Genomic DNA, 26,846 nt, shown 5'->3' with positions numbered 1-26,846 from the left:
CCAACAAGATTGCGTGCAATTGGAGATCTTCCCCAAAAGACAACCTAGATATTATTACCAGAAGAAGGGGAAATGGGTGTTAGGCAGGCAAAACAAGAGATACCCACTGTAGTAGGGAAAGGCGTTTTGGATAATGAGAGCACTGTCAGCTAGGTTGCAGTGGAGTCCTAATAAACTGCATGTTTTATGAACAAGTTTAATTTGGCTAGTGTGGATGATGTAAACATCCTTCACAGGATAACAACAGGAAAGTAGGCTCTGCCATGTAGAGCTGTCCTGGAATGCCGGGGTAAAAGGCTTTACCCAATGTCAGAGGGAATGTGCTGTCTTAGTCATCTAGTGCTGCTATAACAGAAATACCACAAGTGGATGGTTTTAACAAAGAGAAGTTTATTTTCCCACAGTTAAGTAGGCTAAAAATCCAAATTCAGGGTGGCTCTGGAGGAAGGTCTTTCTCATCAATCTTGCCCTGGACTGGAAGCTTCTCTGTGCAAGAATCCTAGGTCTAAAAAGACACCGTCTGCTCCCGGCATTTCTTTCTTGGTGGTATGCTTGCTTCCTTTTCCTTTTATCTCTTGTGAGATAAAAGGTGGTGCAAACCACACCCCATGGAAACTCCCTTTACATTGGATCAGGGAGGTAACCTGAGTAAGGGTGGTGTTACAATCCCACCCTAATCCTCTTAACATAAAACTATAATCACAAAATGGAAGACAACACATAACACTGGGAATCATGGCCTAACCAAGTTAATACACACATTTTGGGGGGGATATAATTCAATCCATGACATGTGCATCTATTAAATGTTTTAAGATAGGGGAATAACACAATTGAAACTATAGGAAGCTCAGGTTAATGGCTTTAGAATCAAATGAGCTAGGAGGTTAGGTGCAGAGGTACAACTGAGCCACTAGTAGCTAAGAACAAATCTTACCCAGTTATTTCCACCTTCTCTTGCCTTAGAAAGGTAGCTTCTAGTTAGTGACAGCCTAGTCAGCTTCCTTAGTAGTCAATGATATCTTCAGATTTTGAAGAAGGAGGCAAGATTCAAGACTTTCTGTGACTACATATTTAAGCCCCTCTGCACACACACATGCACACAGACTCAGCATAGTCTCACACATTCACTACTACAGAAGCAGGCATAAACAAAACCCTCCTTATCCTACTTTCAATTTTTCTCTGTTGTTATAATTAGCTGCTGTTGAGTTGGTCCTGGACTCATGGTGACCCCATGTGTTACAGAGTTGAACTGCTCCATAGGGTTTTCTTGGCTGTAACCTTTATGGAAGCGTATCTCCAGGGTTTTCTTCAGGGGAGTCACTGGGTGGGTTTGAACTGCCAACCTTTTGGTTAGCAGCCAATCGCAAACCACTCACACCCCTCAGGCTCCTACTGTTAGACCCCCTAATTTTCTGTCTCATTTTTCTTCCTATCCAGTGGGCATTTTGCTTTTACTAGTCAATCAGTGAAGGAGCTATACATCCACCCTGGCCACATCCTTAATTAGAATATGCTTCACATAAAATTGCTAGGTGATTTTCAAGGAATATAACAAAAAAGTCACAAATTTGAAGATGAATCTTTGGGTTTCACAAAAAGAAATTGCTAAAGTAAGTTATTTAAAGGTCAAAAATATTTGCCACTTACGTGCGTGAAAAAGATAAAAAGAATTCCTGGCCAGAACTATTCCTCGAGAATCCTGGAAGCAATGTGAAACTCAAGCTGTGAATCTGAAATGGAATGTAAAGTATTAACAAGTACTATCAATGTACCATCATCATTGCCTAGAAATATTTTCCCCTTGCTTCTGAAACACCATCCATTTTTATCTGGATTATAACAGATCCTCTTCTGTCTCCCTTGTTTTGCTGGCCAGTGGAATAGATGAGTCATTTCACCATCTGGGCTAGAGGAAAGGAGATGTATGGCTGAATAAAGCTGAATATTATCTGCATAATGATGGCTCTGCACTCCAAAATATCTCTTTCTTACTGTCCTCATCTATACTTACTTTGTCTCCAAAACAAAATTAGGGGTTATTCTATAAAGTAATTTCTGGATACTCATTCCTACTTCTAAGTTGACATTCCTAAACTTTTGGCAATAGGAAGTCCAGGCAACATTGACTTTTTAATGGTTTGATAATCACTGGAAAGGCTGGATTAATTTAGCAAAATATATGGCACCACAGTTTTATCTGACCCTTCTTCAGGAAAGACTGCACATTGTCAATTTATCACATATGTTTGTGTGTGTGTGTGCTCTGCTAAATACCAGATTCAGTGATGAACAAAATAGACCTATATCTTGCCCTCGTAGAGTTTATAGGCTAGTGGAACAAAAAAATATAGACTATATGTAGGATATATTTAAATTACCAAGCACATTTTAAATATATATTCATATTAAATATAAAATAATATATATGTGAATATATAAATCATTGATATAAAATATAGACTCACATATGTGAAATACGGTTATATTTAAAATATGAAATTTATTTTAAATATATATTTATATTAAATCAAATATTAAAAATATATTTAATACATTGTATTTAAATGTATATTCAAAATGTTGTAATATAGATATTTTTGCTTGTCTGAGACTAAACTAGAGTACTTTCTTCTCATAAACAGCTAATGGAAGCCATGTGGATTGTAGCTTCATACTGTATTTTGTACGTATAGCTTTATGCGCTATTTGAAAGTTTAAAAATAAGGATAAAAAATCAGTTATCTGAAGAAAAAAGCCTACTAATACAATAATAGCCTGAGTATTATATCCTAAGAATGACATTAACAAGCAATGCTGAGGAAAGGTGTCAAATGCTATGCTGACTCTGGTCATCCAGTTATGTAAGGTACAGTTGAGGGAACTGGTAATGTTCAGTATGAGAAACACTTAAGTGTCCACACAAGCTCAGAATTTTAGAGATGAAAGGAATCTTTTGAAGATAAGGTAGTCCAAATATTTCACTTTGGAAAAAAAAAATAACCTTCAAGAAGCTCAATAAATCATTTTAGATGACAGAGTCAGTGATAGAATCAGGATTACAACTGAAAACTCAGGATGGTTTGGTGTTCTTTGTCTAATGTAATTCTGTGTGGTATTGAATGGCAGCTATCTTTCAATTTTGGAAATGCTGTTATCATCACCACACATCATCACTAATTGTTATTGAAAGCTCAGTATGCTTTGGTTACTGACTCCAGCACTAAATCATCTCACTCCACACAATAAGTCTATTATAATCCTCATTTTATAGATGTAGAAAACAAGACCTTAGAGAGGTCAACCAACTAGTAAGAAACAAAGCCAGGAAGCAAGTATAGGTTAGTTGGACTCCACACAAAAGTTTTAACTGTTAGAGCCATCACACCCATGTTCTTTGCAGTACTGTTTACAACAGCAAAAAGATGGAAGCAACCAAGGTGCTCATCAACAGATGAATGATAAATTAATTATGGTATATACACACAATGGAATACTACACATCGATAAAGAACAATGATGAAACCGTGAATCATTTCATAACATGGAGGAATCTGGAAGGCATTATGCTGAGTGAAATTAGTCAGTTGCAAAACGACAAATATTCTAGAAGACTACTATTATAAGAACTTGAGAACTAGTTTAAATGTAGAAGAAAATATACTTTGATGGTTATGAGAGGGGGAGGGAGGGAGGGAGAGGAAATCTCACTAATTAGATAGTAGATAACTATTTTAGGTGAAGGGAAAGACAACACACAATACAGAAGAGGTCAGCACAACTGAACTAAACCCAAAGCAAAGAAGTTTCCTGAATAAACTGAACACTTTGAAGGCCAGCGTAGGAGGGGTGGGGGTTTGGGGACCGTAGTTTCAGGGGACATCTAAGTCAATTGGCATAATAAATTCTATCAAGAAAACATTCTGCATCCCATTTTAGAGAGTGGCGTCTGGGGTCTTAAAGACCATCTGGGGTCTTAAAGACTAGCAAACGGCCATCTAAGATACATCAATTGGTCTCAACCCACCCAGAGCAAAGGAGAATGAAGGACACCAAAGACACAAGGTAATTATGAGTGCAAGAGACAGAAAGGGCCACATAAACCAGACACTACACCAGCCTCAGACAAGAAGAACTAGATGGTGCCTGGCTACAACAAATTACTGCCCTGACAGGAAACACAACAGAGAACCCCTGAGGGAGCAGGAAAGCAGTGGGATGCAGACCTCAGATTCTCATGAAAAGACCAGACTTAATCATCTTACTAAGACTAGAAGGATGCTGGTGGTCATGGTCCCCAGACTTTCTGTTAGCCCAAGACAGGAACCATTCCCAAAGCCAACTCTTCAGACAGGGATTGGACTGGACAATGGGACAGAAAATGAGACTGGTGAAGAATGAGCTTTTTGGATCAAGTAGACACATGAGACTATGTCGGCACCTCCTGTCTGGAAAGGAGATGAGAGGGCAGAGGGGATCAGAAGTTGGCCAAATAGGCATGAAAAGAGAGAGTGGAGGGAAGGAGTATGCTGTCTTGTTAGGGGGAGAGCAATTAGGAGTGTATAAAAAAAAAAAAAATTTTTTTTTTTTAAGGTGTATATAAATTTTCGTATGAGAGACTGACTGGATTTGTAAACTTTCACTTAAAGCACAATAAAAATTAAAAAAAAAACAACAATTAGAGCCATCAGATCTAGGACTCATGGGTGGATGTTATAAGAAGGAAGATTTTATCTTATATAAGAAAACTTTTAACATTTCACTTCTACTACTTCAAAGTTGGAAAGAAACTTTATTTTCATGAGTTCCCTAAATACTGTAAACAGTGAACCTGGATCTTGGGAAAAATTTCTGCACTGAGTAAGAATTTAAACTAAATGATATCGACTCTTCTTTCTAACTAGAAGAATATATTTTTTAAAGATATCTAAACATTCACATTTTAAGAGTTATCTGGTAATGTGTATATGTGTCCTATAGTAGACATTGGAGCCCTGGTGGCACAGTGGTTAAGAGCTCAGCTGCTAACAAAAAGATCCACAGTTCAAATCCACTGGCTGCTCCTTGGAAACCCTACCGGGCAATTCTACTCTGTTGGCCTCTAGGGTCACTATGAGTTGGAACCAACCTGACAGCAATGGCTTTGTTGTTGTTGTTGTTTTTAATAGTAGACATTTGTCATTTCTTTTGACTGGCTGAAATGTGAACCATTTTCCTGTATGAGGAATTCCCTCCCATACAAATCTTAAGGGGAGGCAGAGTTTCTCATTATAAGAGCAGAAAGTGCCAGATACCTGCTTTTAAATAAAATAAAACCCAAACCCTTTACCACCTAGTTGATTACAACTCATCACCTATGCTCTAATGGCATATGTCTTAAACCCAGTGCCGTCGAGTCAATTCTGACTCATAGTGACCTGATGTCTTAGGGTCTGCTAATCAGATGCTCCCTCCAGAGACTCTGACTCAGGAACTGGTGATGTAAAGAAGCACAGTCAGTGAAGAATTGATTTTGGCAGCAGCAGCATGCAATTTTGGGTGGCAGAATTACCAGTAGCACCACCCCATGTTGGTGCAGGCTGAGTCATGTAGTGTTCAATGGGGTGACGGCAGTGTCCTCACCAGTCTGGTTATGTGACCTGTCTCAGGCTATGATTCTGTGTGGCCAGATTCACGTTGCTCCTGCCAGTGTCCCAAACCTACTTCTCTAGTCTTTCCTAATCTCCTGGGAGCTACCCAATATCTTTTCAGTAATTTCCTTTTCTTTTTTAATCAAGCAGTTATAATTCCTCTTTCCATCATAAGGAAGTAGAAGTCATCACTTTCAGTTTAAAATATCATCTCTTTCTCTTTTTTTTTTTTAAAAAAAGAGAAACATTTGAAGTTAAATGAATCCCTACTGCTTGCAATGCTCTGTGCTAGGCAATACTGAAAACATACCCAGGTATGTGGTCCAGAGAATGTCTTCGGGGCTTGAATAATCTATTAGGTCAAAGAGTATGTTCAAGACAGCGTGTTATCTCCTCTTCCTCCTGAATCCATATGAAAATAATATTAAGTAAATTTAAAAATTTAAACCTTAAATGAAAAATACAATGAGAGAATATTGGCACATGAGAGATAATGGGAAGACATCAATTGGCACATGAGAGATTTCAACAAATTTTTAGAAAACAGAAATAAAATGGTGGAGTATAACTGATGGATCTGGGCAGAGAAAGCTGAAAACTCAAGAATACTTAGAAGGAGTTACAGCTGAGGTGGGCAACTAGAAAACTTGAAGAACCCCAGGGACACTAGGATTTTGAAATGCTAGGTGTTAGTGCTATGAAAGGTGGAAGAAAAATATAGAACCAAAAACAGATAATTGAAACCTCTGAGCAATAGAAATATACTATAAGCCACATATATAACTTAAATTTTCTTGAAGCCAAATTAAAAAAGTTAAAAAGATACAGGTAAAATTATTTGTAATATATTTTTATTTAATCTAATATATCTAAAATATTAGTATTTCAACATGAAATCAATATTAAAATTGTTAGTGAGTTGTTCTATATTATTTTTTGTACTAAATCTTTAAACTCTGGTGTGTATTTCACATGTCCATGCACCCTAATTTGGGCTAACCACATTTTAAGCGCTCGATAGCCACATATGGCTAGTGGCTACCAAACTGGACAATATAGGCCTATATGAAATTCCATGCAGAAAAATAAAGCAGCCAAATGTTTATCTCCCAGACAGAAAATTAAAAACGTATCTCCTGCCTCCCCTCCCCACCCCCCCGAAACTGAATGGTCCTGGAGCAAAATTTTGGCATTTTAGTATTTATGGTTCTCCCAGCATAACAGCTAGCTCACCTTAAAGTGAACCTGCCTGTCAACAAGCCCTTCCAGAACTTCCAATTCACTTATTATTTTCAAATCAGAACACAAAACCAGGATTATCGTGTATGTGAAGAAAACTAGAACTAAGAAAGGGAAATATAAGGATTTAAAAAATACTGCAAATGGCATTGAAGGAAACAGAGACACTTCAAGAAACAGAAGGGAACTTTAAAAAAAGAAAAGCAAAGGAACCTCTAATTAGAATTCTTGGAGAGATTAAAGAAAAGATTACATCCATAAAATAAAAACAGTATGGCATGAAAACAAATTTTAGAAATTAAATATATGATGGCTAAAAAAATAATTCAAAAGAAGGAATTATCAAGATAAAGTTCAAGACCTCTCCCAGAAAGGTGAACAAAAAGAGAGACGATAAGAAAAGGTGAGAGAAAAGAATCAGAAGATATCTAGAGAGCAAAGAGAAAGGAGGAAATAATCAATGTAATAATAAAGGAAAATTTTCCTAGCCTCAAATGTTTAAGTCTTTGTACAGAAATAATTTACTCCATGCCTAGCACATGAATCAAAAAAGACCCACATTTAGAATGAATCTTTGTAAATTTTTAGAACAAAAAAGAAATGAAATGTGCTAAAAGCTTGGAGGGGGGAGGGTGCAGGGAGGGGAAGGGGGAGAACAAGCCACCTACTGTATCGTTTAGAATCAGTTGCAGAGAACTTAATCCACTCTAGCAAGTTTAAGCAGAAATAATATGTTATAAACTGTCTTGCACTGTTGTTGATGAAATAGACTCTAATTTGAGTCTCCAAAAACTGCTCCCAAAGTCGCACTGCAAAGCTGAGCTACCAAGAGAACTTCTGCCCTTGCCATGAGCAGAGAAATAAAGAATCAAGAGCTACTTGCCAACTCAAGGAAACCATCATTGTGATTTTTAGCTCTATAACCACACCATCTCTACCACAATACACACCAACAAAATGGATGTCCCACACCTAACTCTGGACTGCTGTAGAACTCAAGTCCAGGCACTAGGATCTCTGCCACAGCTGCTAGAGATAATTCTAAATCCACCAAACTGGGCTTGCAGCAGAAACAGCCAAAACAGTGGAAGGGTAGTTTTGTCTTGTAAAGTTCGCTTTCACCTTCCAAACTTTCATATGGGTGCATCTAATGGGCAGAACCTAAATCACATCAAGATTCCCATCTGCAAGGGAATCTAAGAAGCCTTCAGTGTGGGAAGGCATGTTAGAAGGTTGTAATGAAGGCTGAAAAAGCTAATCCATATTGCCTACCACAGTACAGGCCACACTCTTCTTGTCATACTTAAACTTTCAAAGAACAATAGCTACCATAAAACTGAGATTGGTCTCTACAAAAGGAGAGAACCAAAGTCTTGTTAGTCGTCATACCTTTGTCTCAACCCAATGTTGATATTCTATAACCCAGTGGGTCTCAGCCATAGCTTGTATCAGAATCACCTGGAGGGCTAATTAAACACAGATTGCTGAGCTCCACCCCCAATGTTTCTGATTCAGCAGGTCTGGGATGGGGTCTGAAAATTTGCTGATGTTGCTTATCCAGGAAAATTGCTGCTATAACCTATAGAGTAAATGAGGACATAGGCTGTAGTTGGAAGATTATTTATGGCCTCTTGGTTTTTTTTTCCTTTGACCTCAACCAGCACTCAGCTGGTGCTTTGAACACATGACTTAAAAATGGCAGTGCCTCTGCCAGCATGGGTATTTGAATTGTAGCATAAAGCAGAATCTCCCCCACCCCAACCCCCACCTTTCCCACCACTAGTTGGACTTTATATTTTCAAGAGTATCTTCTATATATTCTATTGAGTTAAGCCAAAAAATTTTAGGTTTTATCTATTACTTCAACTAGTGCTGTTTAATTAATACAGAATTTCTGTATTTCTACTGAGCAAGGTATAAGACAAAAGGGATGAGCTCTGGCAAGAAATAGCTGGTTTTCAAATAGAAATGAAACAGAAATTCCAGAAGTTTGGGCTGCAAAGGATTGAAAAGTAGACTTCGGCTATATCCAAACAACGACATAAAAGAGTGAGAAAGCTTTTGATTAGCAAAGGCCCATTAAGACTCTTTCTTATGATCAAAATCAGCTTAAGAGTATGGCCTTCCAACTCAATCTCTTGACCTCAAGACAGTCAACATTAAGTTGAAAGAGAGAGGCATGGAGGTGAGGAAGCAAAGAATTAAACCAGACTTGAGAGTTAAATTTGGGAAAGAGCTTTGAATACGGCTACTGACCAAAAGAACTGCCTGAAAGAAAGAAGATACGAAGTTGTCTTGGTCATCTAGTGCTGCTATAACAGAAATACCACAAGTGGATGGTTTTAACAAAGAGAAATATATTTTCTTTCAATCTAGTAGGCTAAAAGTCCAAATTCAGGTCATCAGTTCCAGGGGAAGACTTTCTCTGTCGACCCTCTCATCAATCAATCTTCCCCCAGACTAGGAGCTTCTCTGGGCAGGGACCCTGGGTCCAAAGGAGGCACTCTGCTCCTGGAACTGCTTTCTTGGTGGTAGGAGGTCCCCTTTCCCTTTTATCTCTTGAGAGATAAAAGGTGGTGCAGGCCACACCCCAGGGAAACTCCCTTTACATTGGATGAGGGGTATGACCTTAGTAAGGATGTTATAATCCCACATTAATCCTCTTTAACATAAAGTTACAATCACAAAATGGAGGACAACCACATAATACTGGGAATCATGGCCCAGCCAAATCGATACATACTTTTTTGGGGGGACCTAATTCAATCCATGACAGAAGTTTACTAAGATTTGCAGGGAATTATATTGTTAAAGAACCATAATCCTAGACTAAAAATGCAGTTTCCTGTTTAAACTTTAAAGCAATCCTCTGGTGGAATTCTGGTTTCAGCTATGACTGACTGATTAACTTCTGTAAGACTAGCCTTTCTACTAAAAGCCAACTAAAAGACAGGTAAAACATATAAATATTTGATGGCATTGAAGAGTTAGCAAAGCAGGTAGAACTTAAGGACCTATGAGAGGAGGGAAGTACATGAGCTGAGCTCTACTTACATCCTGACTTTTCCTCCGAGAGCATTTTCCAAACTGTTGTTGCCTGCCATCAAGTTGATCCCGACTCATAGCAACCCTATGTGACAGAGTAGAACTCCCCTAGAGGGTCTCCAAGGAGTAGCTGGTCGATCTCCAAGGATTTGAGTTGCTGACCTTTTGATTAGCAGCCTGAGTTCTTAACCACTATACCACCAGGGCTTCTTTCCAAACTGTGGTACCATGAAATAGAGCTAAACTGAAAGAGGCAGTCTTGGTACAAGGAGGACACAGACGTCAGAATACAAAGTTGCCAAAAATGACAGCGCCCAAGGGGAAAAATCCCCAGGAGGAGGAAACTGGGAAGAAGGAAACTCAAAATCTTCATATAAATTCCCCTCAAGTTGTTGGGCTCACTTCTAAATGATGTATGCAAATCACAAGACTCTAAGAATACCGGGAGAAAACAGCAACTGAGAGGCTCAAGAGCTGAGCAGAGATTTCAGCCTTCTTATGGCCTGAGGATACAAAGATAGGAATTCAAGTTCAGCATAGATAATTGTCCTGGTAAATATCCCAGGCTTTCAGTTGACACCCCGGAAGGGCAACACTCTTAAGAGTCAGGACCACACCTTAGTAGTTAGGGCAAAACTGAAACAGACTAGGGTTCGCAACTGATCATGGGAAAGCACAGAACCAGGCAGAGTTTCATTCCATTGTGCATGGGGTTGTCATGAGTTGGGCAACAACAACATAGCCTAAAACCAAGCCTGCAGGGGTTTAAGGTTATCTACTCACCCTGGCCAAAGGAACATGATTTTTAATGACTATACCACTTCCAGGCCAGGCCAATAAAAATCTCAGAAATTCTTTACATTTTGTTCCTTCATGCTTTCCTTCATTGTACTGACTGGATGTCATGATATTCAGACAGATAAAGAAAGCCGTGTATTGAAGATGATAAAGCTCAGGTCCCTGAATGTGAAGCAGAGCCTCTCACCCATCCTGCTAAACTGACTCTATGTTAATAACAAATGATCTTGTTATGTTGCTGAAATTTTAGGGCTTTATTTATCACAGTGGAGTCCCTGGGTAGTGCATACATTTAATGTGCTTGGCTGCTAACCAGTAGGTTGGAGGTTCAAGTTCACCCAGAAGCACCTTAGAAGAAAGGTCTTGGGATCAGCTTCTGAAAAATCAGCCATCGAAAACCCTGTGGAGCACAGTTCTACTCTGACACACATAGGGTCATCATGAGTTAAAATTGACAGGAACTGGCTTTTTATTTATTACAGTGGCTACAGTTACTAATTTAATCTTTTTATAGTTATCATCTCATTTAAATTTATGACATGTTGTTAAGCACCATCGAGTTGGTTCCAACTCATAGCAACGCTATGTACAACAGAACAAAACATTGCCCGGTCCTGTGGCATCCTCACAGTCAGATTCCTCCCCATTCCCATGTTTTTTTTATTGTTGTTGTTGCTGTTTGTTATTGTTGTTTTTGTTTGTTTAGTGACTTTTCTGAATGAATTCTGTGAAGTCTGTATTCTTTGTCTTGTGTGGCCTCTAAAGTCTTTGGTTGATTAGCTCAAAAACAAGAAAAAAAAAAAAAAACCACAGTTGCCCTCTACTTGATTCTGATTCATAGCAACTCCTTGTGTTGTAGAGTAAAACTATGCTCCACAGGGTTTTCAAGGCTGCTACCTTTTGGAAGCAGACTGCCATTCTTTTCTTTCCAGGTGCCTTTGGGTGGGTTCAAACCACCAACCTTTTGGTTAGTAGTATTTATTGGTCAGTTAATGATTAGACAGAGATCGTCTTAAACATCTTGAGCCAGTATGTCTTGCAGTCTTTGCTGAGGGTCTCCTTGCATTTTGGAGCATGGCTTCAACATTAAGCCAGGAAGCTGACAACTTTTTATCAGCCTTCACTTCTGGCTTGTGCAGAACCACAAGGTCAGCCTGAGGTGAGAGCTTAGGGCTTAGGTCTTCTCAAGTCTTTCATGAGCACGTACACTGCTGCACACAGCCCTTGACATACATGTGGGCTTCTAGATTCCCAGAAAATTTTTGGAGTTTTGCAAAGCTTCTATGGACATCTCATTCTCCAGGCGTTTCTTTAAACTTTTGGTTGACCTACTGTTTGTCCCAACTTTATTCTTTGTCCTGTGTTGCCACTAAAGTTTCTGCTTGATTAGTTTATTGTTGTTGTGTGCAGTTGAGTCAATTCTGACTCATTGCAAACCAATGTCACATAGTTTAACTGCCTCATAGGGTTTCCTAGGCTGTAATCATCATGGGAACAGAGCATCAGGTCTTTTCTCCTCCAGAGTGCCTGGTAGGTTCAAACTAACGATCTTTGGTTTAGCAGCCAAGTGCTTAACCACTGTACCACACAGACTCCTTGATTAGCTTAGAGGTCAGTTAATGATTAGACAGAGATTGTCTTTCATGCAGACAGCAGTGAAGTTAATCAATTATTTTTAATTGTTTTTGACAAATGTTCCTGGGGAAAAGGTTTTTTATACTGTGCAAACTCTGAGTCAGGTCAAAGAAAGACAACCTTGCAAGTGGAATATTCTAGGGAACCACCAGATAGGTCTAATGATAGTTCCCTGGGAATGAGGATTTGGAGGAGCTCCATTCTCATTCCATCCCCTCTGGTGGCTGCCATGCTACTTATTTTCTTTGTTGATTGTGGTTTCCTGTTTTTTCAAGGCTATAGTGGAGCTCATAGAATTGACTCAAGGGCTATGGGTTTGGTCTTTTTGGTTTATAGTGGAGCTAGAGGTAGGGGAGATGAGAAAAGGGCAAGTTAAATGCCACAAATCTCACAGTTCTTACCAAGATTCAACTTTTTTTTTTTTAAATAAATGCTTTCTGGATTGCTGCAAGCCTCCAGTCAATTTCAAGAGTTCTGAAAAAAATTGACTCCAACAACTTGTCAGTTTACTCACTGCTTTTATGAAGGAGAGAATTTGTAAAGGTCCTTTTTTTTTATTTCTACCACTTTTGGTGATATCACACCAAGACAAAATTAGAGCTCAGGTCCTCTGACTTCTTGACCAATCTTCCTTCCATTATACCTATGATCACCAAACTTAAACCTGCACCAGAATCACCCAGAAGGCTTGTTAGTATGTAGATTGCTAGGCCCCAACCCTAGAGTTTCTGATTCAGGTCTGAGGTTGGACCCAAGAATTTGCATTTTAAAAAAGTTCCCAGGCAATGCTGATGCTGCTGGTCTGGGATCACACTTTAAGAACCACTGTATTACATACACTATGCGGTACTTTTAACCCAGAGCCCTGGTGGCACAGTGGTTAAGAGTTTGGCTGTTAACCAAAAGGTCAGCAGTTCAAATTCACTGGGTGCTCCTCAGAAACTCTATGGAGCCATTCTACTCAGTACAATAGGGTCGCTATAAGTTGGAATTGACACCACAGCAACAGGTTACCTTCAACTCACTGCCTTAGGGAGAATTGAGTGCTTCCTACCTCTGGAACAAAAAATAATAAAAGCTAATATGTATTGCATAAAGAACAGTATCCTAGGTGTTAGCGAGCTGAAATGGACTGTTAATGGCTATTTTAAATCAGACAATCATTTGATCTACTATGCCGGGAATGAGAAATTGAAGAAGAATGGTGTCACATTCATCATCAAAAAGGACATTTCAAGATCTATCCTGAAGCATAACACTGTCAAAAATAGCATAATATCCATACACCTACAAAGAAGAACAATTAATACAACTATTATTAAAATTTATGCACCAGCCACTAATGCCAAAGGTGAGGAAATAGAAGGTCTTTACCAGCTTCTGCAGTCTGATCAAAAGTGCAATCAAGATGCATTGATAATTACTGGTGATTGGAATGTGAAAGCTGAAAACAAGAAGGACTGGTAGTTAGAAAATATGGCCTCGTTGATAGAAATGGCACCAGAGATTGCATGGTAGAATTTTTCAAGACCAACAATTTCTTCATTGCAAATACCTTTTTTCAACAACATAAAAGGCATCAGCTTTCTGGTATTCTCTGTTTTCAGCCAAGATCCATGTGACATCAGCAATGATATTCCTTGTTCCATGTCCTCTTCTGAATCCAGCTTCAAGTTCCCTATCAATGTACTGCTGCAACTGTTTTTGAATGATCTTCAGCAAAATTTTATTTGCATGTGATATTAATAATTTCTGCATTCTGTTGGATCATCTTTCTTTGGAATGGGCACAAATATGAATCTCTTCCAGTTGGTTGGCTGGGTAGCTGTCTTCCAAATTTCTTGGCTTGCCTCCAGCACTGCATCCACTTGTTGAAACATCTCAACTGGTATTCCATCAATTCCTGGAACCTTGTTTTTCGCCAATGTCTTCAGAGCACTTTGGACTTCTTCCTTCAATGCCATACCTTCTTGATTACATGCTACCTCCTGAAATGGTTGAATATCAACCAATTCTTTTTGGTACAGTGACTCTGTGTATTCCTCCCATGTGCTTTGTGTGTGTGTATATGTGTATGTGGCTTTAGGTAAAACTTCATAGCTCAAGTTAATTTTTCATACAAAGATTTATATACACATTGTTACGTGATACCAGCTGCAATTCCTATAATGTGACAACACACTCCTGCTTTTCACCCTGGGCTTCCCATGTCCTTCCGGCCAGCTCCTGTCCCTTCCTGCCTTCTCATTCTGCCCATTTGGAGCTGCCCATTTGGTCTCGTGTATCTGCTTGAACTGAGAAGCACACTCTTCACAAGTATTACGTTTTATACTCTAGTCTAATCTCTGTCTGAAGAGCAGGCTTTGGGAATGTTTTTAGTTCTGGGTTAACACAGCATTCAGTAGGCATGGCTTCAAGAGTTCCTCCAGTTTCAGTCAGACCATTAAGTCTGGTCTTTTTATGTGAATTTGAATTCTGCACCACACTTTTCTCTTGCTCCATCAGGGACCTTCTGTTGTGATCTCTGTCAGGGCTGTCATTGGTGAGAGTCAGGTTGATGGAGTTTCTGGTTTATGTGGCTCTTTTGTATCTTGGGCTGATACGTTCCTTGTGCCTTTGATGTTCTTCATTTTCCTTTGCTCCACGTGGGCTGGGACTAATTGATGCATCTTAGATGGCTGCTCACAAGCTTTTAAGACCCCAGATGACACTTACCAAAGTGGGATGCAGAACATTTTCTTAATAAACTTTGTTATGCCAATAACGTAGATATCCCCTGGCACCATGGTCCCCAGATCTTAGCCCCTGCTACTCTGTCCCTCGAAGTGTTTGATTGTGTTCAGGAAACTTTTTAGTTTTGGTTTAGTCCAGTTGTGCTGACTTCCCCTATACTATGTGTTGTCCTTTCTTTCACCTAAGATGATTCTTGTCTACTATCTAATTAGTGTCCATCTGCTTTTGATGCTTTCTGCATCGTTCAATGTTTTGCCCGTAGAATTCTTCAAAATTGCAACTCAAGTTTTGAATTTTTTCTTCAGTTCTTTTAGCTTGAGAAATACTGAGTGTGTTCTTCCCTTTTGGTTTTCCATCTCCAGGTCTTTGCATTTTTCATTATAATACTTTACTATGTCTTCTTGAATGGCCCTTTGAAATCTTCTGTTCAGCTTTTATTTCACCATTTCTTCCATTCGCTTTAGCTACTCTATGTTGACGAGCAAGTTACAGAGTCTCTTCTGACATCCATTGCAGTCTTTTCTTTCTTTCCTGTTTTTTTTTTTTTTTTTAATGATCTTTTGCTGTCTTCATTTATGATCTTGATGTCTTCCTACAACTCGTCTGGTCTTCGGTCATTAATGTTCAGTGCATCAAATCTATTAATTGAGATGGTCTCCAAATTCAGGTGGAATACACTCAAGGTTGTACTTTGGCTCCCATGGACTTGTTTTAACTTTCTTCAGCTTCAATTTGAACTTGCATATGAACAATTGACAGCCTGTTCCACAGTCAGCCCCTGACCTTGTTTTGACTGATGATATTATGCTTTTCCATTGTCTCTTTCCATAGATGTAGTAGATTTGATTCCCATGTTTTTCATCAGTGAGGTCCACATGTATGTTGTTGTTGTTAAGTGCCAAAAATCAAGTTCGTTCCAACTGATAGTGGCCCTACAGGACAACGTAGAACTGCCTCCAATTAGGAATTTGAACTGCCGATCTTTTGGTTAGCTGCCGAGCTTTTAACCACTATGTCCCCAGGGCTCAAATGATGTACTGAATTGGGCAAATCTGCAGCAAAATTCCTCTTTACTCTGCTGAAAAGCAAAGATGTCACTCTGAGGGCAAAGCTGTGCCTGAACCAGGCCATGATGTTTTCAATCAGCTCATATGCATGCAAAAGCTGGACAATGAATAAGGAAGACTGAAAAAGAATTGATGCCTTTGAATTAAGATGTTGGTGAAGAATATAGAATATACCATAGACTGCCAGAAGAATGAATGAATCTGTGTTGGAAGAAGTACAGCCAGCATGCTCCTTGGAAGCAAGGATGGCGAGACTTGTCTCAAGTACTTTGGACATGTTTCAGGAGGGATCAGTCCCTGGAGAAGAACATCTTGCTTAGTAAAGTAGAGAGTCAGCAAAAAATAGGAATACCCTCAATGTAATGAATTGACACAGTGTCTGCATCAATGGGCTCAAGCATAATAATGTTTGTGGGGAAGGCGCAGGACCAGCTGTGTTTCCTTCTGTTGTACACAGTGTTTCTATGAGTTGGAACTAACTCAATGTCACCTAAGAACAACAAAACAATAATATGTATTTAGTATTTACCACATACTAATCGGAAACCCTGGGGATGTAGTGGTTAAGAGCTACAGCTGTTAACCAAAAGGTCAGCAGTTCAAATCCACCAGGTGCTTCTTAGAAACCCTATGGGGCAGTTCTACTCTATTCTATAGGGTGGCAATGAGTTGGAATTGACTCGACGGCAACAGGTTTGGTTTTTTTTTTTTTTTTAAATCATAATATGGAACCCTGGTGGCACAGTGGTCAAGAGCTTGGCTGCTAACCAAAAGGTTGGCAGTTTAAATCCACTAGCCATTCCTTGGAAACCCTATATGGCAGTTCTACTCTGTCCTGTAGAGCTGCTATGAGTTAGAATGGATTGGATGGTTGCAGGGTTGGTTTTAAGCATAATACAAGGAGCCCTAGTGGCTGAGTAGTTAAGCATTCAGCTACTACACGAAAGGTCAGCAGTTTGAACCCACCAGCCACTTTATGGGAGAAAGATGTGGTAGTCTGCTTCTGTAGAGACTAATCATTAAAAACTCTGTTGTCCTCAAGTTAATTTTACCTTGGAAACTCTATGGTGTAGTTCTACTCTGTCCTGTTGGTCGCTGTGAGTCAGAATCAGCTAGATGGCAACAGGTAAGCATAATTTGCCTTACATAGATTAGGTTGTTTAATCTACATAAAAACCCCATAAGTAAGCATTGCTACTTTCCCCATATTTAATGAGAAATTGAGGTTGAGAGGTAAGTAGAGTTCCCAGAAGCACACAGCTATGCACATAAGGAGTACAATGAGAGTGTGATCTGCTTGATCCCAGAGTACATTGCTTGTAAGCCTCCACAGTGCTGTTTCCCCCCAAATAACAGATCACTTATGATGCCTCAGATGACTTTATTTGGGACACACATACAAGATTCAAAATAATAACTCAGTGAGAAAGTGATTCCTACTTTGCTACTATTGTTTGGATTATATCATGATGAAAATGTCATTTAAGCACTATATCTTTAATGTATGTCTAATGCTTGGTAACCTCTCCTTTTAACACAGTGAGTAGGCTTCTAGACCCTTTTAGTAGGCAATAGTTTTCAGCCAGAATTTAAAAACATTATGTTTACTTAGTTACTTTCACCTTAGGATAGTGATGCTAGTTTTCTTTTAGCAGTACTTTCATAAAGTTTTCCTCTTAAAAAATGTGAGAAAAAGTACATTTGTTTTAAAAAAAATAATTACTGCATATAGTATACACAGATATGGCATGAAAGAGACTGAAATTTGGGAAACTGTGCCAGAACAGGTTGTCATTGTTATTATTAGCTGCTGATTCTGACTGATGGTAACCCCATGTGTGCAGAGTAGAAAATGCCATAGGATTTTCAAGTCTGTGATCTTTCAGATGCAGAGCGCCAGGCCTGTCTTTCGAGTTGCCTCTGGATGGTTTGGATTGCCAACCTTTCCGGAAGGTTAACCATTTGCACTATCCAGGAGCTGCAACAGGTTAGTGTATACAATCTTAGCAATATTCTAATGGGAAATTAGAAACACGCCAGAAAAGTACCAATTCTGTTTCAAAGAGGGAGGGTCTTGGATGCAAAGAAAACCAGAACTTCTAGAGCAACACGCGTAAAGGTAGAGAAATGTCAAGTGGGAACTGTCCTCCCCAGTAAGAAATGTCCTACAGGGGTGGGCTGAAAATTAGACTTGGTTTTACGAAGTGTCTAGCAAATTCTCATCATCTGGGTTTCTATAGTAAATTTTGGATAGTTCGTTTCCGTCAATAGCAGAAAAATTAACAGTTTGAGTTAGCTGGCAGAATTTGTAGTTGCCAGGGGACAGTACAAGAAGTGGAGGTCTTCATTCAGGGTGGTGGGGACAATAAACATATTTTGTCACCAGGCGTTGGGGGAGGGCGTGGGGCATGAGATGGGAGTAGAGTGGGATTGTAATCAGAGAAGCAGGCATATTCAGGATGAAAAAAGAGGACACGTGCAGAACGAAAAAAACAATTTTTTATCACTGACATAATTAACTAAACAGTTACCCGGGTTTAAATTAAGCAAGATGTCCAGGGACTACAGCTGTTATATTTATTTTGGTTGCTCGTGATGGGAGCGGTTACTTCTCGGCTTGACAACCGATCAGCCTCAAGATGCAATCTGGGAAGCTCTGGTCAGGCCTTGGCTATAAAGGGGAAAGGCCTCCTTGTACACCGCCCCATTCCAGTACAATCAGAAATGGGAAGCGGGGAGAGAACGGACTGCGGTGGGTGGATAGAAGGCACTGTGTAGTGCGCAGTCAAGATGGGCAAGCGTGCTCTTCTTACGTCTGCTATTTTTTCTTCTCCCACAAGTATGAACAGCAACGGAATGAACTTTCATTATGCCAGGAGACCATAACCTGGTTAGATTTCCCGCTGAATCAGGAACGACTGCAATGCTCCATTTTGGTAGCTGCTGTTGTAATCCTGAAAAGTCTAGCTGCGCCAGTCCTTCTCAGTTCACGGCTACTTCCCTTTCCCTGAGACCCCGCCCTTTTTCCCCCAGCCAAACCACAAAAGGCCTGCTGTTCCAGACCGAGACTGGTGCCCCGCCCCCTCCCCAAACGTCGCAGTACTGCAGGGAAAGAAGGCTGCCTCGGACGGGGGCGGAGTCGGGCTGCGTCTTTCCGCTCTTCGCCCAATCGGTGACGTCCTCCTGAAGGAGGAATGGGGAGCCGGTCGTAGAAGTAGTCCAAGTGTTTTCTCTTTTTCTGCCACGTCCCAACGATTGACGTGAGCCCACTCCTCAGATTCTCAGTGGATATTTAGACTGCCCCTGCAGAAATCCTTTCAATCTATTGGTCAGAGCTGTTTTGGGGGCGGGGCTTTATTTCTATCCTCCTTCGCCTCTGCCGCGGCGCAAGGGGCGGGACGCGCTGCCACCGCCTCTGCTTCCGCCGCCGCTGCCGCCGCCAGCCCCTGCGCGTTCCGCGGGGGAGGAGTCGGAGGCGGAGAAGAAGGCGGTGGTGGCGGGTGGAGGATCGAGCGCTGTTCTCGCTCCGGAGCCGCTGCACATTCGGTGAGGGGATTTTTTTTTTTTTTAACTGGCCTGTTATGATGTCGGGAGTGCGAGGGATCGGGGCGAGGAAATTGCTGCTTCAGTTCCTCGATTTGTTAGTTTCTCCCCTCAAGAAGGAGCGGGGCCTGTTCCTGGTCCGCTGCGCCGGCCATGGTGGGTGGGGTTGATGGTTGTAAGAGGCCTTCTTCGCCTCCTGGGCCGTGCCCAGCATGGACCTCGGGCCACATTCGTGTCCGTGGCCGCTGCGCCTGCTGACTTCCCTGAGGATGCCGTCGATTGGTATCGGGGGGCTCCGCTGCCCTCCTTTTCCTGCTGCCTCTTCTGCTGTCCTTGGTGCTTTGGCTAAGGACCCCGCACCACAGCCTTTCTCCCCACATTTGCGGCTGTCTAGGAGTGTGTCCCCCACTAACACCCCACAGCCGTCTTCTCTGCCCATCTCCAGTCATCTGGCATGGAGCTTATCCATCTTACGCCACAGGCCTGCACCCCCCCTCCCCCCGAAAAGCCTTCCGTTACCGCTGCTCTGGTGGGTGTATTACCATTTTTCCCGGTTGTCAGCGAACTCGGGCACGCAGATACCCTGCACAAACCACAGCTGTCGTTTTTCTCCCGGTATTAGCACCCACCATTCCATCACCGCTTCTCCCTGTTGGCGATGTCAGATCAAAGCACGCCTTGATTGAAGGCCTATGCACCTTCAGCTTCGGCCTCCCTAAGATTACTGTTTGGTAATCATTTTGCGCACATTCAGAACGGTGAGTTTAAAGCCGCTCAGACCAAGTTGAAGAAAAGGGGAGGAGGTAATAAGTAGTCTTTTTGCAGGGAGGAAGAATAATCTGTTTGTAGACTTTCCACGCATTAAAAAATCCATCTGCGTAGACACTGCTTTGAGCCTGTTCTGGTTCTGTGAAGTTACACATTTTTTAAGGTTTCATATATATATATCTGTTATTTTTATCATGAAATATTGATCAGTTAAATTTCTTTAAAACGGCAGTCACCTTTGCTGAAGACTACAGATCATTTGAAGAATATGTAAATATACCCGAAGATAACGGAAATAAACGATTAAACTGTTTTTTCAACTTTGTAGTTGTCTTCTGGAATTCATGTGATTTTTAATGAAATAACTTTGATTTTTTTACTTAATTACAGGCATGCAAGCTTGGTGTAAAATTCAAACAGTATATTTGAAAAGACTATTAGATAAAATGTGAAAATTTCTCTTCATCTCCTAGTCCTAGTCCAGTATCTAGAGTTAACAATTTAGTATGCATCTTTTAAAATCCTTTTACACATGCACTTTTACACACACACACACACCCAGTTTGGGCGGGGGTGGGTGGGGAAGATTGTACCAAACACATTAACATATCACTTGCTTTTTCATTTAATTATCCATCTGGGAAACTTTCCCTGTTATATATAGGTCTACCTAATATTTTTTAAGGGTTAAGTGGTATTTCATTAATTTAATCATTCCTTTATTGATCAAGAAAAAAAAAAAATGCCGTCTAGTCTATTTTGACTCATAGCGACCTTTTAGGACAGAGTAAAACTGTCCCATAGAGTTTCCAAGGAGCACCTGGTGGATTCAAACTGCTGACTTTTTGGTTAGCAACCATAACTCATAACCACTAGGCCACCAGGATTTCCCCTTTATTGATAGATATTTAAATTAATTGCAGCTTTTTTGCTGTCACAAGTAATGCTTTCTGTGAAACCAAGTTTTTAATTTATTGATTTATTTTTAACTATAAACTTTAAAATTGTACTTGAGTTTAAAAATTGAAATAGTATGGAAGAATATAAGATCCCAGAAAAAAAACTCGAATATAAGATAAAAAAGTACAATTCCCACTTGCCCTTTTAGTCCTACCTTCATCCTAAGAATCACTGTTAACTTGCTTTCATCCCAGTCATCATTAACAATTTCGTAAACAACTTCTGTGTGTGATTATTTCTGAAGGGTGGATTCCTAGAAATGTAATTACTAGGTTTAAAAAAAAAAGTGTATCCATATTTTAAATTTTGGTAATTTCTCCCTCAATACTTTTTTCAGAAATATTTTCAACTGTTTTTTTTTTTTTTTTAATGTATTTCCTCCTTCACATGAACTTTAGACTCAACCTGTAAAATAAAAAATCCTTACCCTTTACTGTCAAGCTGTTTCTGACTCATAGTGACCATATATAGGACAGAGTAGAACTGCCCCATAGGATTTACAAGGCTGTAATCGTACATCTTTCCCCTGCAGAGTGGCTGGCTGGTGGGTTCAAACCTCCAGCCTCTTGGTTAGCACCCCCAGGGTTCCTTAAAAAAGTCCTTGGTGATTTTGAATGGTTTCATATTGAAATTTTAGATTACTTTGGAGATAGCTTACCTTTATTGTACGGGAAGTGGTGTGTCTTTTAGTGAGGTCTTGGTTTTATAGTTTGTTTTGTTTTGTTCATATGTGTATGTATATATATGATATTCCTTCTTTTAGTATTCTTAGCTATTTCATGGTTTGATTGCTGTGGTAGATGTAAACTTTGCAGCAACATATTCTCTTTGTTTTTGTTCCAGTTATAGGAAAGCTTTCGAATTTTCTGTTATCGTGTTTCTCATCACTTCATTGAGTTGATGTTTACCTGAAAATATTCAGTTTCGTGGTTTCCTTTTCAGTTTTTATAAATCAATCGTTTTTCTCTCTCATTGTTTTGGCTATTATACATACTGTATAATGTTGCATAATAGCAGTAATCACTAGAAACTTGGTGTATTTCTGGCTTTAAGGAGAATGTTTCTAATTTTTTAGTATAAATTATAATATTTTTGGAAGCTTTCTGAGAAATAGCTGATATTAACCCAGTGCCGTCAGGTCAGCTGATATTAGGTGATAATATCTCCTCCTGTTCTTGGCTTTCCAAAAGGATTTTATTGTTGTTATTTCATTTCTGTTGACATTTTTAAAACCACAATTGGGTATTGAATTTTATTAGATGTTTTTTGATATCTTTTGAAGTAGTTATATAAGGCATCACCAAATATTCCCTGGTTAATATTTTCCTAAGAAAGCACCTTTTTTAAAATAATCAATTTTATTGAGGATAATTAACATATAATAAAAAGTATACACCCATTTAAAATACACAGTTCATTGTGTTTTGACTAATGTGTACACACATCACTACCACCACCATCAAAAGAAAAATATTTTCATCATCACAATGAAAATATAGAATATTTCCATCATTCTCAAAAGTTCCCTTCTACCCTTTTTAGTCAGTCCCATATCACCCTCAGCCTCAGGAAACCACTCATCATCTTTTTTTTCCCTCACTGTAAATTAGTTTCATTTGTTCTAGAATTTCATATAAACAGAATTAGTAATATGTATTCTTTTGCATCTGGCTTTCTCTCTCACCATGATGTCTTTGACATCATCATATTTTGTTCTATTTAACTAGTAGTCCATGGTATTATTTTACTGTAAGTTGTTGACTTTCACCTGTTAATGGATATTTGGGTTATTTCTAGTTTGGGGCTTTTATTAATAAAGCTGCTATGAACATTTGTTTATGACTTATTGTGTGACTATATGTTTTCATTTCTATTGGGTAAATATTGAGAAGTGTAACTGTTGGTTTGTTATCAAACCTGTTGATGTCGAGTCAGTTCCAACTCAGTGACCCTATAGGACGGAGTAGAACTGCCCCACAGGGTTTCTAATGAGTGGGTGGTGGATTCAAACTACTGATCTCTTAGTTAGCAGACATAGCTCTTAACCACTGCACCACCTGGGCTCCTGTATGGTTTGTATGGCAGGAGTATATTTAGCTTTGTAACAGTTTTCCAAAGTGGTTGTACCATTTTACATATCCACTAGCCGTGTATGACAGTTCCAGTTGCTCCACAGCCTCATCAACACTTGATATTGTCTATTTTTTGCTCTTCTAATGGGTATGAGTGGTATCCTACTGTGATTTTAATTTGCATACCTGATGACTAAAAATGCTGAGAATCTGCTCATGTACTTATGTACCATTTGTATATCTTCCTTTGTGAAGTATTTGTTAAAATCTTTGCTCGTTTTTAAAGTTGTGTTGCTTATCTTATTGAATTGTAAGAATTCTTTACATTATAAGTCCTTTGACAGACACACACACACACACGCACAAACATTGCAACGTGAAGCTTGCCTTTTCATTTTCCTAATTTTGTTAAAGTGCTTTTAATTTTGATGAAATTTAATTTATCAATATTTGTTTAATGATACCTATTTTTGTGTTCTAAGAACTCTTTGCCCAAAACAAAATTGTGCAGATTTCCTCTTATGTTTATTTTTGGAAGTTTTATGGTCTTGGTTTTTATGTCATGGTGTATCATCCATTTTGAGGTAATTTTTGTATATAGTTTGTGGTGTGGGTCAAAATTTATTTTTTTTTTTAAATGGGCATGCAGCTTTTATACCACCATTTGTTGGGAATACTTTCCTTTTCCTGTTGAATTAACTTTGTTAAAAATCTGTTGAATATGTATGTGAGCCTCTTTCTGGACTGTTCTCTTGCCTGTTGACTGTGCCTATTCTTTTGCCAGTAGCATTATTATTGCTTTATAATAAGTCTTGAAATCATGTGAGTCCTCCAACTTTATTCTTTTTCAATTTTGTTTTGGCTAGTCCAAATCCTTTGCTTTACCGTATAACTTTTAGAGTCAGCTTATTGACTTCTCCCAAAAGGCCTGAGGGAATTTTTAATTTGGATTGTGATGAATGTATAGATAAACTTGGGAAGAAATAATATTTAGTATTGTCTACCAATCCATGGGAAACCCTGGTGGCGTAGTGGTTAAGTGCTACAGCTGCTAACCAAAAGGTCGGCCGTTCGAATCCACCAGGCGCTCGTTGGAAACTCTATGGGGCAGTTCTACTCTGTCCTATAGGGTTGCTATGAGTCAGAATCAACTCAACAGCAGTGGGTTTGGTTTTTTTTTTTGGACTAATCCATGAACAGGTCGTCTTTGATTTCTTTCATTAGCATTTTGTAGTTTCGAGCATACAGATGTTATTATACATATTTTGTTAGATTTGTATCTAAGTGTGTCATACTTTTTGTTACAGTTATAAAAAATAGTTTTCTTAAATTCCAGTTTTCAATTTTCACTGCTGATATATATAGAAGTACAGTTGGGTTTTTGTATCCTATAATGTAGTTAAATTCACTTACCAGTATTAGTAGCTTTCTTGTTGAATCTATGGGATATTTCTGTATAGATAATCATGTCATTTATTAAAGTATTTATTAAAGTATTGAAGAGCAATGATGTCACCTTGAAGACTAAGGTGCACCTGACCCAAGCCGTGGTATTTTCAATCGCATCATATGCATGTGAAAGCTGGACAGTGAATAAGGAAGACCGAAGAAGAATTGACGCCTTCGAATTGTGGTGTTGGCGAAGAATATTGAGTATACCATGAACTGCCAAAAGAATGGACAGTCTGTCTTAGAAGAAATACAACCAGAATGCTCCTTAGAAGCAAGGGCAGCAAGACTGCGTCTTACATACTTTGGACATGTTGTCCGGAGGGATCAGTCCCTGGAGAAGGACGTCATGCTTGGCAGAGTACAGGGTCAGTGGAAAAGAGGAAGACCCTCAATGAGGTGGGATTGACACAGTGGTTGCAACAATGACCTCAAGCATAACAACGATTGTGAGAATGGCTAAGGACCGGGCGGTGTTTCGTTCTGTTGTGCGTAGGGTCGCTATGAGTCAGAACCAACTCGACGGCACCTAACAGCAACAACAATCATGTCATTTATGAATGCAGGCAGTTTTATTTCTTTTTCAGTACCAAAAAAAAAAAACGAAACCCACTGCCATCGAGTCGATTCCGACTCATAGCGACCCTATAGGGCAGAGTAGAACTGCCTTGTAGAGTTTCCAAGGAGCACCTGGTGGATTCAAACTGCTGACCTTTTGGTTAGCAACTGTAGCACTTAACCACTACGCCACCAGGGTTTCTAACACATACACATATATGCAAACATTTATATGCATGTACAAACACACATACACATCCTATTGCATAGGGCCGCTATGAGTTGGAATCGAATTCACAGCAACAGAACCTCCAGTATAATATTGAATAGGAGTGATGAAGTGGACTTTCTTGCTTCATTACTAACATTGAGAGGGAAGCTTTTGGTCTTTCAGTATTAAGTACAATAAAAAAAAAAAAAGTACAATAGAGAGCCTTTTATCAATTTAAGAACATTATCTTCTATTCCTAGATTGCTGAAGGTTTTTATCATGACTGGATGTTGACTTTGGTCAAATGTTTTTACTTTATCTATTGAGATGATGATATGGTTTATCTTCTTTAGTTTGTTAATTTGATGAATTACATATATTTTTACATGTTGAATCAACCTTGCATTCTCTAGATAAAGCTCACTTGGTCGTAGTGTTTTCGTAAGTTGGTGAATTAAATATGCCAATATTTTGTTGAGGATTTTTTTGCATATATTTTCATGAAGTATATTGGTCTGTGATTTTATTTTCATGTCATCTCTTTGTATCAGGGTAATGCAGAATAAACACTTTCCCCGGAAAAACCTCATAGAGTTGGGAAGTGTTTTTTCTTCTTTATTTTCTGAGAAGTTTTATATAAGAGTATTAGTAATTGTTTCATAAATGTTTGTTAGAGTGCAAGTTAACCCATCTAGGCCCAGGGTTTTCTTTGTTGGAAGATTTTAAGGGGTAAATTCAGTTACCATATTTTATGCAAATAACATGTGCCTTCTGGGTTTGTTTACCAATCACTCCCCCCACCCCCACAAGGTATTTTCATAAGCACATTGTGCTAATTTTTTTATAGCAACACATAAAAAAAAAAATGGCATAGCAGCGCTTACAAAAATACCTTACGGGGGGTGGGGAACTCTTAGAAAACAAACATAGAAGGTGCAAATTATTTGTGTAAAAGTATGGTACTTTAATAGATACAGGACTATTGGGATTATCTTCCAGAAAGCTTTCAGTCTTTCACTATATGAATCACTTTCTCTCACTGTATGAGCTTTAGTATTTTTTGTCTTTAAGGAATTTCTTTTTCATCTATTTGTTGTCATTAAGTGTTCCTTTATTGCCCTTTTAATGTCTGTAG

The 26,846-nt window shown here is 39.2% G+C and overlaps 1 protein-coding gene across 2 annotated transcripts in view; it reads left to right on the top strand.

Moving 5' to 3' along the window:
• The first annotated feature begins 19,564 nt into the window (after positions 1 to 19,564).
• The window catches only part of PJA2 (praja ring finger ubiquitin ligase 2), a 61,385-nt gene continuing 54,103 nt past the window's right edge, over positions 19,565 to 26,846 (top strand). For both annotated transcript variants that reach the window (XM_003404735.4, XM_064274791.1), the window contains exon 1: positions 19,565 to 19,696. The gene's annotated coding sequence lies outside the window, so the exon portion shown is untranslated. The remainder of the gene's footprint in view (positions 19,697 to 26,846) is intronic.

The sequence above is a fragment of the Loxodonta africana genome, chromosome 2 (genome assembly GCF_030014295.1).
Source record: "Loxodonta africana isolate mLoxAfr1 chromosome 2, mLoxAfr1.hap2, whole genome shotgun sequence".
Taxonomy (NCBI): Eukaryota; Metazoa; Chordata; class Mammalia; order Proboscidea; family Elephantidae; genus Loxodonta; species Loxodonta africana.
Note: the sequence above shows the minus strand (reverse complement) of the source record. Positions and strands in the feature narration are given on the sequence as shown.